We start from the raw sequence: 15866 nt of genomic DNA on the forward strand, positions 1-15866 counted from the left end.
AAGTTGTCTAACCTCTTAGATTGGATAAAATGACATGAAAAGATAAAGATATATATTGGAGTGGATGTAGAAAACTGAGATACTATTGCATTATTGGTGGAGCTGTGAAATTATCCAACCATTCTGGAGAACAATTTGAAACATGCCCAAAGAACCATAAAACTCTGCATACCCTTTGATTCAGGAATGTCTCTACTGGGTCTGTATCCTGAAGAGATCACAAAAGAGGGAAAAGAACCCACATGTGCAAAAATGTTTATAGTAGCCCTTTTTGTAGTATCAAGGAATTGAAAATTGAGTGGATGCCCCTCAGTTGGAAAATGGCTAAATAATTGTGGTATATAAAAATAAAGTAGAATCTAGAGTAGGTTATAAATGATATAGAGCAGGCTGATTTCAGAAAAGCCTAGAAGGACTTATATGAACTGATACTAGGTATAGTGAGCAAAACCAAGAGAACATTGTTCATAGTAACATCAAGATTATATGATAATCAACCGTGATGGACTTAGCTCTTTTTAACAATATGGTCGAAACAGTTTCAATAGACTTGTGATGGAAATTGTCATCCATATCCAGAGAGAGAACTATGGAGACTGAATGTGGATCAAAGCATAATATTTTTATTATTGTTGTTGTGATTTGCTTTTTTTTCCTCATTTTTTCCTTTTCATCCTTTTGATCATGATTCTGTTACATTATCTATGCACTCATGGTCACTATCCTAGTTTAAAGTCTCATAATTTTTCAATTATTTATTGCATTACCATTCTAATTGGTCTCCCTGTTTTGAATATCTCCCCAAATTGATCTTTTTAAAACACAGTTCTGATCATATCATCCCTTGGCAAGCAGTTTTGAAATTTCAAAGTGTTCTCTAGGATAAAAAATAAACTCCTTGTTTTGGCATTTAAAGCTCTTTATAAATTGATTCTAAGCTACCTTTCCAGGATTAATGCATAACACTTTCCTTCATGAACTCTAAAATCCAGCCAAAATGATTTAATTGTATAAAACCACACCTGAAATTCCATCTCAAATGAGAAAAAACTCTAGAAGAAGGATTCTACTATGTTGAATGAACTCTATGTGGAAGATTCACAGAAACACATGAATAGGAATCATATAGGATGAAAAATTTTGAATGATTATGAATTGTATCATGGGAGAAAGGATTAATCTAGGAGATTAAAACCTATGGAGATATTAAAAGGATATTCTATTGTTTTTTATTTGCTTATTATACCATACCATTGACTCATACTGAACTTGTAGTACATTTAAAATCTTGTACCTTTTCACACTTGTGAAAAGCTATAGCTCCTTTATCTTATGCTTGTATAGTTGAAATTCATCCCCATTACATTTGATTTAACTTTGTCTAATTTTCCATCTGTTCAGATCTTCCTATTAACCAATTTTTTTCATCATTAGTTATTCCTCTTGGTTCTGTATCATCTATCAATTTTTTAAAATTATTGTCTTTATTCAAATCATTAAGAAAAATATTGAACAGAATGAGAACCAAGGACAGAACCCATAAATACTCCACTAGAAACTTCTATACACAAATAACATTGAAGTGAGAAGGAGAAAGGAAGGGAATAACTTTTTATTAAGTGCCTATTATGTGCCAGAAATTATGTCAAGGGCTTTAAAATTATTATCTCATTTGATCTTCATAATAATCTTGTGAGGTAGGTGCTATCATTGTGTTCATTTTACATTTGAGAAAATTGAGGCAGTGGTCATTGGTTCATTAATCTTGCTGGAATCCAAATATCCTAAATTTACAGTCTAGTAACATTATTGGGAAAGGAAATTAGATTAATATGTTCTGACTTTTTCTTGTTCAACAAATTCAATGAAGCCATTGTTAAAAATCTGCTTACTTAGCTATCTCTGGTGATATTCCAGTTGTCCATTAAGACCTGGTTATCTTCTAACAAGCTAGTTAGCTAGCTAGCTTGTGTGTGTGTGTGTTCTTTCTTTTTTTTCCCCTTCCTCTATGCCGCCCCTCCCTTTAGTCTTCTCCATTTGGTTAGGAGTTAGAGGATTGCATAGCATCAGGACAAAGTATGCTTAAAGGAAATTAAGACAAGTATTGATTTGTAATCTGATCCCATCCTATTCAAAGGAATGTTTGTGTGCCTGTGACTTTAGTTATTAAAAAACAATAACCTCGCTTTATAGACATAATTTTTGATGCAGGGTGTGTGTATGAGAGAGAGAGAGAGAGAGAGAGAGAGAGAGAGAGAGAGAGAGAGAGAGAGAGAGAGAGAGAGAGAGAGAGAGAGAGAATACCCCACATTCAAAACTAAAGCAACTTCGTGGTTCAAAATTGAACTGCCCCCTAAATACTGTCAGTGAGGTCCTTCAGTAATTGGTATTGAGTTTAGAATTAGAAAAGGTAAAAATGTGTTTCCAATCTTTCAAAAAAAAAACCTGAGGAAACTCTAAGAGGGAACTAAACTTGATATAGTGAGAAATACATAGGAAAGAAGCAGGACTTTCTTCCCTTCTTTTCTCTTAAGGAGAAGAGTAAACAACAGTATTCCCTCTTCCCCTTTCACCACCTCTTTCCTCCCTCAATCTTGGTTCTCTTTCAGGTTGGAGAATATAGATCTCTTTGTGGGAGTGTTCTTATTTAGAGGTTCTCCCCCAAAGCAGGCAAAGCAGAAGCTTGAAACGGTACTCTTTCTTTCTTTTTTTTTCCCCTTCCTCTATGCCACCCCTCCCTTTAGTCTTCTCCATTTGGTTAGGAGTTAGAGGATTGCATAGCATCAGGACAAAGTATGCTTAAAGGAAATTAAGACAAGTATTGATTTGTAATCTGATCCCATCCTATTCAAAGGAATGTTTGTGTGCCTGTGACTTTAGTTATTAAAAAACAATAACCTTGCTTTATAGACATAATTTTTGATGCAGATGCATGTGTGCATTTTGTTTGAAATTTCCCTGAAATGCCGTGCACTTGCAAAATTTATTAAATAGTTCTGTCTCACTCTCTGAAACAAAATTGTTTTTACTTTGTGAGTGGAATTTAGCCAGTCCAGCATGCAATTGTCTACTCTGATAAAAGCCTCCCAGAATTCCTAGCTGTGAAAGGGCATTCATTGTACCCCCAAATTGCTTCTTAGAGCAATATTCTCCACATGTCAGTGGAGAATGTGTTGTAAAACTTCAAAAAGAATGCTATTTTCAAGACTATGCTGGCTCCTGATATTAACCTCTTCTCTTTCTAAGTAGTCACAAATCATCTATCTCTAAATTTTAGCAAGAATTGAATTGCAACTCCTTGGTCTTCACTTTCTTTCCCCCTTCCCCTCTTTTGGAGACATTTGCCCATCTACAATCCCAGGCACCCATTCCATTTTCCACATTTCCTCAAAGGCTATTGAGTATAGTTCAGCAATTATTTCCAGAAGTTTCTTTTTCTTTTTAAGTGCAACAGGATAGAGTTAAAGGGGGCCTGTCAACATGAAATCATTTAGAAAAGACAACCAAATTGGACTCTTTGCTCCTTACTTTGTTCCTTACATGTATCCTATTGTCTGTCTTACTCTTTATCTGTCTAATAGAGGATTTTCAAAGTTTAAGTACTATCTATATGAGGCCTTTCTTAATGTTAAATTTCTTGTCTTTTCCTGCCCACATTCATAGTATGTGTTATATGTTTTTCACATCATGTATATACATATTATATCTATATCTATATCTATATCTATATCTATATCTATATCTATATCTATATCTATCTATCTATCTCTCTATCTATCTCTCTATCTATCTATCTATCTATCTATCTATCTACTCTTTGGACTTTGCTGCCATATCTCAACTGCTTTCTCACCTTGGAAATTTCATTAGTGACTGTGATCTTTTCACCCCTGAAACATTCATCTAATCCATAGCTCTCTTCTCCTTTATGGTTGACATTAGTAGTTCCTTGTAGAACTTCCATTTTGAGGAATAACTCAGGACAATCATCCTTCATTCCTCTATTAATTCTGCTTTTGACTCTCCAGACTTTGCCAACATTCCTTTACATGAATGAATACTTTTACCCTCCTTCTTCCACTCCTCATTCCAGTACTTCAGTTCCCTTTGATTTCCTTCTTAAAAATATAAACTCCACGAGGGCAAAGACCAACTTACTTTTTTTGTTGTTGTATTTAGATATCCAGAACTTTGTATACACTTGTATTGGCACTGTCTTGTATTCATCATAAATTACCTGACATTGCTTCTGTCTCACATCTACCTTTGAAAAACTGAGTTGGCTGTGATAGATCTCTGTTGGGTGTCTCAATAACAGCATTGCCAGAATTCCATTTTTGAATGTTTACCACTTCTTTTTATCTAATTTCTGTTTTAGGCCATAGGCTAGGGGCCTATTCCATGTGAGCTTGGTCAGTTTTCCTTTTCTTTGGGATATAAGCCCAGTAGTAGCACTGCTGGATAAAAGGGTATGGACAGTTTGATAACTTTTTGTGCATAATTCCAGATGGTTCTCCAGAATGGTTGGATTCTTTCACAACTCCACCAACAATGCATCAGTGTCCCAGTTTTCCCACATCCCCCTCCAACATTCATCATTATTATTTCCTGTCATCTTAGCCAACCGGACAGGCATGTAGTGGTATCTCAGAGTTGCCTTAATTTGTATTTCTCTGATCAATAGTGATTTGGAACACTTTCATATGAGTGGAAATAGTTTCAATTTCATCATCTGAGAATTGTCTGTTCATATCTTTTGACCATTTATCAATTGGAGATTGGCTTGATTTCTTATAAATTAAAGTCAATTCTCTGTATATTTTGGAGATGAGACCTTTGTCACAACCTTTAACTGTAAAAATGTTTTCCCAATTTGTTACTTCCCTTCTAATCTTGTTTGCATTAGTTTTGTTTGTACAAAAACTTTTTAATTTGATGTAATCAAAATTTTCTATTTTGTGACCAATAATAATCTAGTTCTCCTTTGCTCACAAATTCCTTTCTCCTCCACAAGTCTGAGAGGGAAACTATCCTATGTTCCTCTAATTTATTTATGATCTTGTTCTTTATGCCTAAATCATGGACCCATTTTGATCTTATCTTAGTATGTGGTGTTAAGTGTGAGTCCATGCCTAGTTTATGCCATACTGATTTCCAGTTTCCCCAGCAGTTTTTGTCAAATAATGAATTCTTATCCCCAAAGTTGGGATCTTTGGGTTTGTCAAACACTAGATTGCTATATTTATTCACTATCTTGTCCTGTGAACCTAACTTATTCCACTGATCAACTAGTCTATTTCTTAGCCAATACCAAATGGTTTTGGTGACTGCTGCTTTATAATATAGTTTTAGATCAGATACAGCTAGACCACCTTCATTTGATTTTTTTTTCATTAATTCCCTTGAAATTCTCGACCTTTTGTTCTTCCATATGAATTTTGTTGTTATTTTTTCTAGGTCATGAGTCTGATTGGTATAGCACTAAATAAATAGATTAGTTTAGGGAGTATTGTCATCTTTATTATATTTGCTCGGACTATCCAAGAGCACTTAATATTTTTCCAATTATTTAAACCTGACTTTATTTTTGCGGCAAGTGTTTTGTAATTTTGCTCATATGATTCCTGACTTTCCTTTGGTAGATATATTCCAAAATATTTTACACTATCGACAGTTATTTTGAATGGAATTTCTCTTTGTATCTCTTGCTGTTGGATTGTGTTGGTGATGTATAAAAATGCTGAGGATTTATGTGGATTTATATTGTATCCTGCAACTTTGCTAAAGTTATGAATTATTTCTAATAGCTTTTTAGCAGAATCTTTGGGGTTCTCTAAGTATACCATCATATCATCTGCAAAGAGTGATAATTTGGTTTCCTCAATACCTATTCTAATTCCTTTAATCTCTTTTTCGACTCTTATTGCTGAGGCTAGTGTTTCTAATAAAATATTGAATAGTAATGGGCAACCTTGTTTCACTCCTGATTTTACTGGAAAAGATTCCAGTTTATTGCCATTACATATGATGTTTACTGATGGTTTTAAATATATGCTCCTGATTATTTTAAGGAATACTCCATTTATTCCTATACTCTCAAGTGTTTTTTAGTAGAAATGGATGTTGGATTTTATCAAATGCTTTTCCTACATCTATTGAGATGATCATATGGTTTTTGTTAGGTTGGTTATTGATATAGTCGATTATGCTAATAATTTTCCTAATATTGAACCAGCCCTGCATTCCTGGTATAAATCCCACTTGGGATTTTCTGTAGTCTTTTTGCTAACATTTTATTTAATATTTTAGCATCGATATTCTTTAGGGAGATTAGTCTATAATTTGTTTCTTTGTTTTCAACCTACCTGATTTAGGTATCAGTACCATGTCTGTGTCATAAAAGGAATTTGGTAGGACTCCTTCAATCCTTATTTTTTCAAATAGCTTATATAGCATTGGAGTTAATTATTCTTTAAATGTTTGGTAGAATTCACATGTAAATCCATCTGGTCCTGGGGATTTTTTCTTAGGGAATTGGTTAATAGCTTGTTCTATTTATTTTTCTGAAATGGGACTATTTGGACTATTTACTTCTTCCTCTGTTAATCTGGTCAAGCTATATTTTTTGAAGGTATTCTTCCATTTCATTTAAGTTATCAAATTTATTGTTATAAAGTAGGGCAAAGTAACTCCTATTTTTTGTTCTAATTTCCTCTTCATTAGTAGCGAGTTCTCCCTTTTCATTTTTAAGACTAACAATTTGCTTTTCCTCTTTCCTTTTTTAAATCAGATTTATTAAGGGTTTGTCTATTTTGTTGGTTTTTCATAGAACCAACTCTTAGTTTTATTAATTGATTCAATAGTTATTTTTATTTATTTATTTTTACTTTCAATTTCATTAATCTCTCCTTTTATTTTTAGAATTTCAAGTTTCATGTTTGTCTGGGGGTTTTTAATTTGTACCTTTTCTATTATTTTTAGTTGCAAGCCCAATTCATTGACCTTCTCTTTTTCTATTTTATGCAAGCAGACCTCAAGAGATATAAAATTTCTCCTTATTACTGCTTTGGCTGTATCCCACACATTTTGGTATGATGTCTCATTATTGTCATTTTCTTGGGTGAAGTTATTAATTATGTCTATAATTTGCTGTTTCACCCAATCATTCTTTAGTATGAGATTATTTAGTTTCCAATTATTTTTTGGTCTATTTTCCCCTGGCTTTTTATTGAATGTAATTTTCATTGCATCGTGGTCTCAAAAGGATGCATTTACTATTTCTGCCTTACTGCATTTGATTTTGAGGTTTTTATATCCTAATACATGGTCAATTTTTGTATAGGTTCCATGAACTGCTGAGAAGAAATTTAGTTTTCTCCAAAGATCTATCATATCAAACTTTTCTAGTATTTTATTTACCTCTTTGACTTCTTTCTTATTTATTTTGTGGTTTGATTTATCTAATTCTGAGAGTACAAGGTTGAGATCTCCCACTATTATAGTTTTGCTGTCAATTTCTTCTTGCAGCTCTCTTAATTTCTCTTTTAAGAATTTAGATGCTGTACCACTTGGTGCGCATATGTTTAATATTGATACAGCTTCATTATCTATGCTACCCTTTAGCAAGATATAGTGCCCTTCCTTATCTCTTTTAATTAGATCAATTTTTTGCTTTTGCTTGATCTGAGATGAGGATGGCTACCCCTACTTTTTTGGCTTCACTTGAAGCATAGTAGATTGTGCTCCAATCTTTTACCTTTATTCTGTATGTATCACCTGTTTCAAGTGTATTTCCTGTAAACAACATATTGTAGGATTCTGGCTTTTAATCCAGTCTGCTAACTGCTTCCTCTTTATGGGGGAGTTTACCCCATTCACATTTATGGTTAAAATGACTAATTCTATATTGCTTGCCATCTTGTTAATCCCTGCTTATGCTTTTCTCCTTTCCTTCCCCTTTACCCCCCTCCCCAGTATTAAACTTGTGAGCACCATTTGCTTTTCACAGCCCGTTCTTTTTAGTATCCCTCCCTCACCTTAAAGTTCCTCCCCTTATTTTACCTCTTTTCCTCATAATTTCTGTATTCCCTTCCCTTAGCTTACTCCTTCCCTTTTAACTTTTCCCCTGCCATTTTTCATTGAAGTGGTAGGAGTTTCACCATAAATAGAATATGTCTATATTTTTCTCTTTAAGCCAATTCTAATGAGAATATGATACACACTATATTCATCCCCCTCCTTTCTTTGTCTCAGATATAATAGGTTACATTTGCCTCTTTGTGAGATGTAGTACCACCATTTTACCCTTTTTTATGCTATAATTTCCATTCCACCTCTAGTTTCTAGAACAAATTATACATGTGTTCTTTATATATCTTTATGACAGAAATATAGTTCTCAAGATTTATTTTTATCTTTTTAGAAATACCTTGAGTTCTGTATTTGGAGATCATGGAATTCATTTACTTTGTTAAATGTCCATCTTCTTCCCTGGAAAAAGATGCTCATTTTTGCTGGGTAAGTTATTCTTCGCTGCATACCAAGTTCCTTAGCCTTTCAGAATATCATATTCCAGCCCCTTTGCTCCTTTAATGTAGAAGCTGCTAGATCCTGGGTAATCCTTATTGTGGCTCCTCCATGTTTAAATTGATGTTTTCTAGCAGATTGCAATATTTTTTCCTTCGTCTGATGGTTCTTGAACTTGGCCACTATATTTCTTGGCATTTTGATTTTAGGGTCTCTTTTAGCAGGTGATTGATGAATTTTTTCAATGTCCATTTTACCCTCTGTTTCTAAAACGAATGGGCAGTTCTCTTTGATAATTTCCTGGAAAATAGTGTCCAGGCTCTTTTTTTCCTCATATTTTTCAGGGAGTCCAATTATTCTCAGAGTGTCTCTCCTGGATCTATTTTCCAGGTCTGTTGTCTTCCCAAGAAGGTATTTGACATTCTTTTCCATTGTTTCATTTTTCTGGTTTTACTTGACTGATTATTGGTTTCTCCTTGAGTCATTCACTTCTATTTGTTCGATTCTGATTTTTAAAAAAATTTTATTAATTTTATAATTATAATTTTTTGACAGTATATATGCATGAGTAATTTTTTTTACAACATTATCCCTTTTATTCATTTTTCCAAATTTTCCCCTCCCTCCTTCCACTCCATCCCCTAGATGACAGGCAATCCCATACATATTAAATGTGTTACAGTAGAACCTAGATACACTATATGTGTGTAAATCCAATTTTCTTGTTGCACGGTAAGAGTTGGATTCTGAAGGTATAAGTAACCTGGGTAGAAAGATAATAGTGCAAACAGTTTACATTCAATTCCCAGTGTTCCTTCTCTGGGTGTCATTGTTTATGTCCATCATTGATCAACTGGAAGTAAATTGGATCTTCTTTATGTTGAAGATATCCACTTCCATCAGAATATGTCTTCATACAGTATTGTTATTGAAATGTATAGTGATCTCCTGGTTCTGCTCATTTCACTCAGCATCAGTTCATGCAAGTCTCTCCAAGCCTCTCTGTATTCATCCTGTTGGTCATTTCTTACAGAGCAATAATATTCCATAACATTAATATACCATAATTTACCCAACCATTCTCCAATTGATGGACATCCATTCATTTTCCAGTTTCTAGCCACTACAAAAAGAGCTGCCACAAACATTTTGGCACTTACAGGTCCTTTCCCTTCTTTAGTATTTCTTTGGGATATAAGCCCAGTAGTAGCACTGCTGGATCAAAAGGTATGCACAGTTTGATAACTTTTTGGGCATGGTTCCAAATTGCTCTCCAGAATGGCTTTATTCTTTCACAACTCCACCAACAATGCTCAATTCTGATTTTTAATGATGTATTTTCTTTACTCACTTTTTTTTATATTTTTTTGTAATTGTCCAATTGAGTTTTTAAGTGAGTTTTTTTGTTCTATAGAATTTTTTTCCATTTCATCAATTTTATTTATTAGATAGTTATTTTCTTTTTCCAACTCACTAATTCCTTGGAGTTGCTTACCTTTTCCAGTTCACTAATTTTGTTTTTCAATTATTTTATTTCTTTATCAACTCTGTCTTTAAATGCATGGGATGTCTTCTCCAGACTCTCTTGCCAAGCTTCCCTTTCCTTTTCCCATTTCTCTTCTAGCTGACAATGGTTAGAGCTCTTTTAAATTTTTTGTTCATTTTGTCAGAGCAGAATCAAAGAAAACAAACTGATAAGAAAAACATTTGGTCTCCTATTGAGGGAGGGGGGAATGGGGCTGGATAGTGTTACTGAGCTTCCTCTACAGAGTGAGGGAGACAGCAGCGAGGCACTAACAGGACAGCAATAGCTGAGGCTCTAAGAACATGCTGAGTCACTCTGGGTGGGGATGGGGGGGGGGTGGCCAGGTCCTGAGAAACACTAGCTTTTCGAGGTTTTATTCTTTACCTCCTGTGTTTGCAGCTTCTCTGCTGATCCTGGCTTGCTGCCAAGACAGAATATCCCTACTAGGGTAAAGATCATTCAGCAGAAATGGCAGAGATCGCACCTCTCCCCCCCCCCACCTCGCTCTTGCTACTTGCCCTCAGCCTGGGTCCAGTCTGTTCGTCCCTCCCCTGAGCAAAAATAGACCTTTTCTGGTTAATCTCAAGGATGTCTTCTCTTGGTAATTATTTGTGGGGTTTTTTCCGGTCAAGCATTTATTCTGAGGCTTGTCATGAAATAAATTCTGAGAGAAAACGTGGAGCTCAAGCAGCTGTGTGCCTCCTCTCCACCATATTGGCTGAAAGTCCCAGAACTGGTCCTTTTAATTTGGAAGCTTTTGTTTCTTCCAAAGTAATGTGGTCTTAGGAGAGGTGTGGTGACTGTTTAACTGGTATGCAATACTGTTTCTCAGGGTCATTGATCTGTTGAGGCCAAAAGTGATATTATACCTATGGACTTCCATGTCCTCTTGACTGAAAGTGCTACTCTTTGTTCTTGTCAAATTGTATCAGGTTCTATGTCCAGTGCAAATGCAGGAAATCCCTATAATATCTTTCTGAGCAATGGCCTATCCCCCACACTGTCTGTGGGTGAAAGCTCTCAAAGCGACCACTGCTTTGGGCATTACTATTTAGTCCCACCATCAATGTTTCATCTGGTCACGCACCTTTTTCCTTTTAGATTTTCTATATTGTCTCAGGCTGGAAGAATATTGCATTCTGACATTTTGTTGACTCTGCCACTCCAGAATTCAATTTGGAGTGCTATTTTAAAGTTAATTAGAAGGGCATGTTGGAAGAGTGCAGATGAATACTTTCTTTACTTTGCCTCTTGGCTTCATTTAAGTCATTTTTTTAAAAATAGGGTCTTTCATGGGTTTTTTTTCTTCCTTTCAACTCCCTGAAAAACTTACTCTACAAATTAGAATTAATTCCCTCCAAAGGTCTGGTTACATTTTTCCTTCAGAGTTTTAAGGGGTTCCCTAAGGCGCAAAAGAGTGATATTCACAAATGCTATTGGCTTGAGTTCTTACAGGTATTAGATCTCTCTCCCCAAGAATATCAGTTAGGAATCATTTTAATCAGCCAATATTAAGTAGGTTTTTGTAAAAAAAAAAAATTATTATCAATTTTGTTATCGATTTCCATATTGATAAATGGTTTGCCATATGAACAGATCATTTTCAGATGAAGAAATTAAAATCACCTCCAGTCATATGAAAAAATGCTCTAAGTCATTACTGATTAGAAAAAACTAAACTAAAACAATTCTGAGGTATCACCTCATATCTATCAGATTGACTAGAATGGCAGAAAAAGATAGAAAAATGTTGAAGGGAATATGGGAAAATTGAACACTAATGCATTGTTGTAAGAAGTGCTCTGCAGCCATTCTGCAGAACAATTTGGAATTATGACCAAAAGACTAAAGCTGTGCACACCCTTTGATCTAACAATGTTACTACTGGGTCTGTATCCCAAAAAGAACATAAAAGGAAAAGGACTTACATGTGCAAAAATATGTGTAGCAGCTTTTTGTGGTGGAAAAGAATTGGAAATTGAGTACATGCCCATCAATTGAAGAATGGCTGAATAAGTTATGGTATGTGGATGTAATGAAATATTATTGTCCCATAAGAAATAGTGAGCAGCCTGATTTCAGAAAAGCCTAGAAAGATATTACATGAATTGATGCTGAATAGAAACAAGAGAACATCATACACAATAACAGCAAGATTGTGAGATGATCAACTATGATAGACTTGGCTCTTCTTAGCAATATAGTGACCCAAAGTAATTCCAATAGATTTGGGATAGAAGGGGCAGCTAGGTGGCGCAGTGGATAGAGCACCAGCCCTGAATTCAGAAGGACCCAAGTTCAAATCTGGTCTCAGACACTTAACACTTCCTAGGTGTGTGACCCTGGGCAAGTCACTTAACCCCAGCCTCAGGAAAAATAAAAAATAAAAAAATAGAATTAAAAAAAAAATAGATAGAAAATGCTATCCAAATCCAGAGAGAGAACTATGGAGACGGATGTGGATCAAAGCATACTAATTTTTTTAAACCATTTTTTATTGTTTGCTTTTTATTTCTCATGGTTTTTTTTCCCTTTTGTTCTGATTTTTTTTCATGACATGACTAATATGGAAATGTTTAAAGTGACTGCACCTATATCAGATTGCTTGCAAAGAGGGAAAGAACAGAGGGCATTAACAAAAATTGGAACCCCAAATCTTACATAAATGAATGTTAAAAACTATCTTTACATGTAACTGGAAAAAATACTATTGAAAAATTTAAAAAATAAACATAAAAGAAAGGGTACTTACTAAGATGGTAAAGTAAACACATTTGGTTCAAAGCATCTCTCAATAGGACAGCTAGGTCACACAATGCATAGAATGCAGGACATGGAGCGAGGAAGACTCATCTCCCTAAATCAAAAATAGCTGTGTAATCCTGGACAACTCATTTAACCCTGTTTACCTCAGTTTCCTAATTTGTAAAATTAGCTAAAGAAGGAAATTGTGAATCATTCCAGTATATTTGCCAAGAAAATCCTAAATGGGGGAGTCACAAATGACTGAAAAATGGAGTGGAATGATTTATTGTATCCCCATTTTACTCTAATCCATATTATCAGTTTAGTGTAATATCATAGGGGTAGTGATCATAGTGATATTTATAGCTATAAATACGCATTTAATTAGTCTAGTCAATTAATATTGGTATAGGAATTGCATATATAATACATAATTTACAAATCTTATATTTAGGGACAATAAGATAGATTTTTATATTAGATCCCAAACTTTAACTTAGAAGATATAAGTTCATTGTTTATTAATCTGTTATAAAGTTCTCTTGCCCAACCCCAATAATGCTGACTACAAGGCCTCTACTCTTTTGGGTAATGAGTGCATGATCAAAGTTAGAATGAGTCAGATTTCCTAATATGATATGGAAAATCCTGCAACTTTTATTTGTAACTCCAGAAACTCTCTCTCTCTTCCTCAACACAAGGAAATACCCATCTTACAACCACTTATACAGTGGAGATGACCCTGGCCCATCCTGTGATCGTCAGTGTAATGCATCATTTCTAGCCCTCCTAGAGGGTCAAAATCAAGGTCTGTCAACCAATGGGATTCTATATTTTACTATATTTCTGGGTATCAAGCATTATAAAGCAAGGATCCTGGTGATAGGGGATATATCAGATTGTGAGGAAAATTTGAAGTCCCATTCATTGAAGAGAGTCCAATTCCCATTATTAAATAGTTATTATTGCCTTGGAGTGCTGACTCAGTTTATTTTATTATAGGTTGGATAATTTTGACACAATAACAGTAATTTTCCATATATCTGTTGTATCTACCTTCTCATAAATACTTACAGAATACTGGAAAAATTGATGTCAAGTTTAGAAACTAGGAACTCAGTTTCTGGTAGCCTTTTCCCCCATTTCTGGGATGCTCAAGAAGTTTCTCTTAAACACTCAAGTGAATCAGCATGCATTTATCTTTGGCTACTGATAAGAAGTACTGATATTATACTATCTAGGTTTCCAATAGGACTTTGGGAGGTCCCAAATCCTAGAAACCCTTTGAAGTTTGCAAGGTCTTCTTTAGGCCAAGAACAGACAGAAGAAAAGATGAGAAGGACTCCTGACTGAACCTGAGATAGACATTTCGTCTCTTCTCTCCTCCTTCATCATCCTGAGTATGCTAGAAATTCACATTCTCTTCATTTCAAGTTCATTCTCAATCCCCTTGATAATTTATAGACTACTCTTGGTGCATGACTAAATTTCCTTCCTGTGTTCAAATACCATTGTTATGTAATGCCAATTCAGTTCAAAGCATTTTAGACTTTAAGCATTTAGCCTAAGACATATTATAACCTAATTAAGGCTAAAATTGAAGTAGGATTCAGTCTTTGTGACCCTATGAGTCAGGGGAATGAGGGAAGGAATGATAACCAAAGTAGGCAGTTGCAAGTGTATCCTCAGGATTGAACAAGATTTCACTTAAAGCAAAGGAAAAGAAAAGAATATTGGTTAAAAGGTATAAAAGGATATAGGGAAATTCATCGACACTATAGGAAAAATTCCTAAAAGCACAATGGAATTGATTCCAGATTAGTTATTAATGATCACAGAATCTCAGAGTCTATCAAGGTTTTAAATTACTCGAATTAAGAAACTCTCTTATCCATCTTTGTATCCTCCACAATATGCCTAGTATTATATAGATACATAGTATCCACTCAATAAATATTTCTTATATCTCCTCTCCTGCTACCTTGATCCTTCCTGTTTACTAGATAAAATTGCTCTCCTGATCCTGGTCAGCCTTATATTACTACAATTTATATCTTTGCATGACATTGGTAATACTTTTCTCTCTCTCTCTCATTCTTTTGTTTTTTCTTTCATTCTTTCAAGATGGATAGGACACCTTCCCTTCCTTTAGAATAGTGAAAAACTATAATTCTATAGTCTGAAAGATTTATAAATTTATTCTTTATCTGGCTTGTTTGTATCATAACTGTAGGAGAATGTTCTCATCTAAGTAATTCCATTAGAGAATTATATCATGCTTGCCAATGATCAAAGCACTCTCTAATGGTTTCCTGTACTTTTTAATGCTAAATGTTGATTGGCTCAGGATTTCAACTTTTGCCAACTCATGCTATTAGGAACTGTATAAAATCCTGATCTAGTTCTTTGTGCCACCTTGTTTTCAATACCCAGTTCCTGGACTGAGTGCTTAAGCTAAGCAAGAATTCCCAGTGGCAAGACTGACCTGTATTCCTACAGTACAGCTGAGAAGTCCATCACTTCTTGGAAATCAGTAGCTCCTTCCAGAAGCCTATGCTGTACTGAGATACACGCTGTGAGTCTGGGGATCAGGGGGATGGAGGTGATGCTAGTGAAATGCTCTTGTTTTTGCTCCTGTCCTTGCCAATAAGTTACTTCAATCAATTGAGTAGAGAGTAGTTGTCTGCTTTTGCCCAAACCTGAATACTAAGTAAATATCCCATTGAGCTGATGTCTCTAAATGTACCCCTTGTTTTGTTGATTCAGTCACTCTATTACAGTACCAGATACATAGGTATCTGCAGTTAGGAAAAAGAGAAATATTTTTAGGAAAGCTTTGGTTCATTCTGTCCAAGATAGAAATATTTTCTGTAAATGGTGTTTTTCTGACAGCAGCTTCTCTTTTCTAATTAATTACTTGATATATGCACAGTTATTGTTGAGTATAGGAGTTTCTGACCTTTTTTCTCCCTATTATAATGAAAATTGTGCTTGATGGGTCTTAATTATCTCTCAGTCTGGAGATTTATTTAGTCTCCTCTCTTTTATAAATCAGCCCCAGGTTGCAATA

The 15866-nt window shown here is 34.7% G+C and overlaps 1 protein-coding gene across 2 annotated transcripts in view; it reads left to right on the top strand.

Annotated features, from left to right (window-relative positions):
• The window catches only part of TSPAN8 (tetraspanin 8), a 135363-nt gene that overhangs the window by 44267 nt on the left and 75230 nt on the right, over positions 1 to 15866 (top strand). The window contains exon 4 of one of the 2 annotated variants that reach the window (XM_074270539.1): positions 8423 to 8517. The gene's annotated coding sequence lies outside the window, so the exon portion shown is untranslated. Of the gene's footprint in view, positions 1 to 8422; positions 8518 to 15236; positions 15372 to 15866 lie in introns of those variants that run through there. The other variant, XM_074270540.1, reaches the window with a different exon arrangement.

The sequence above is a fragment of the Sminthopsis crassicaudata genome, chromosome 5 (genome assembly GCF_048593235.1).
Source record: "Sminthopsis crassicaudata isolate SCR6 chromosome 5, ASM4859323v1, whole genome shotgun sequence".
NCBI lineage: Eukaryota > Metazoa > Chordata > Mammalia > Dasyuromorphia > Dasyuridae > Sminthopsis > Sminthopsis crassicaudata.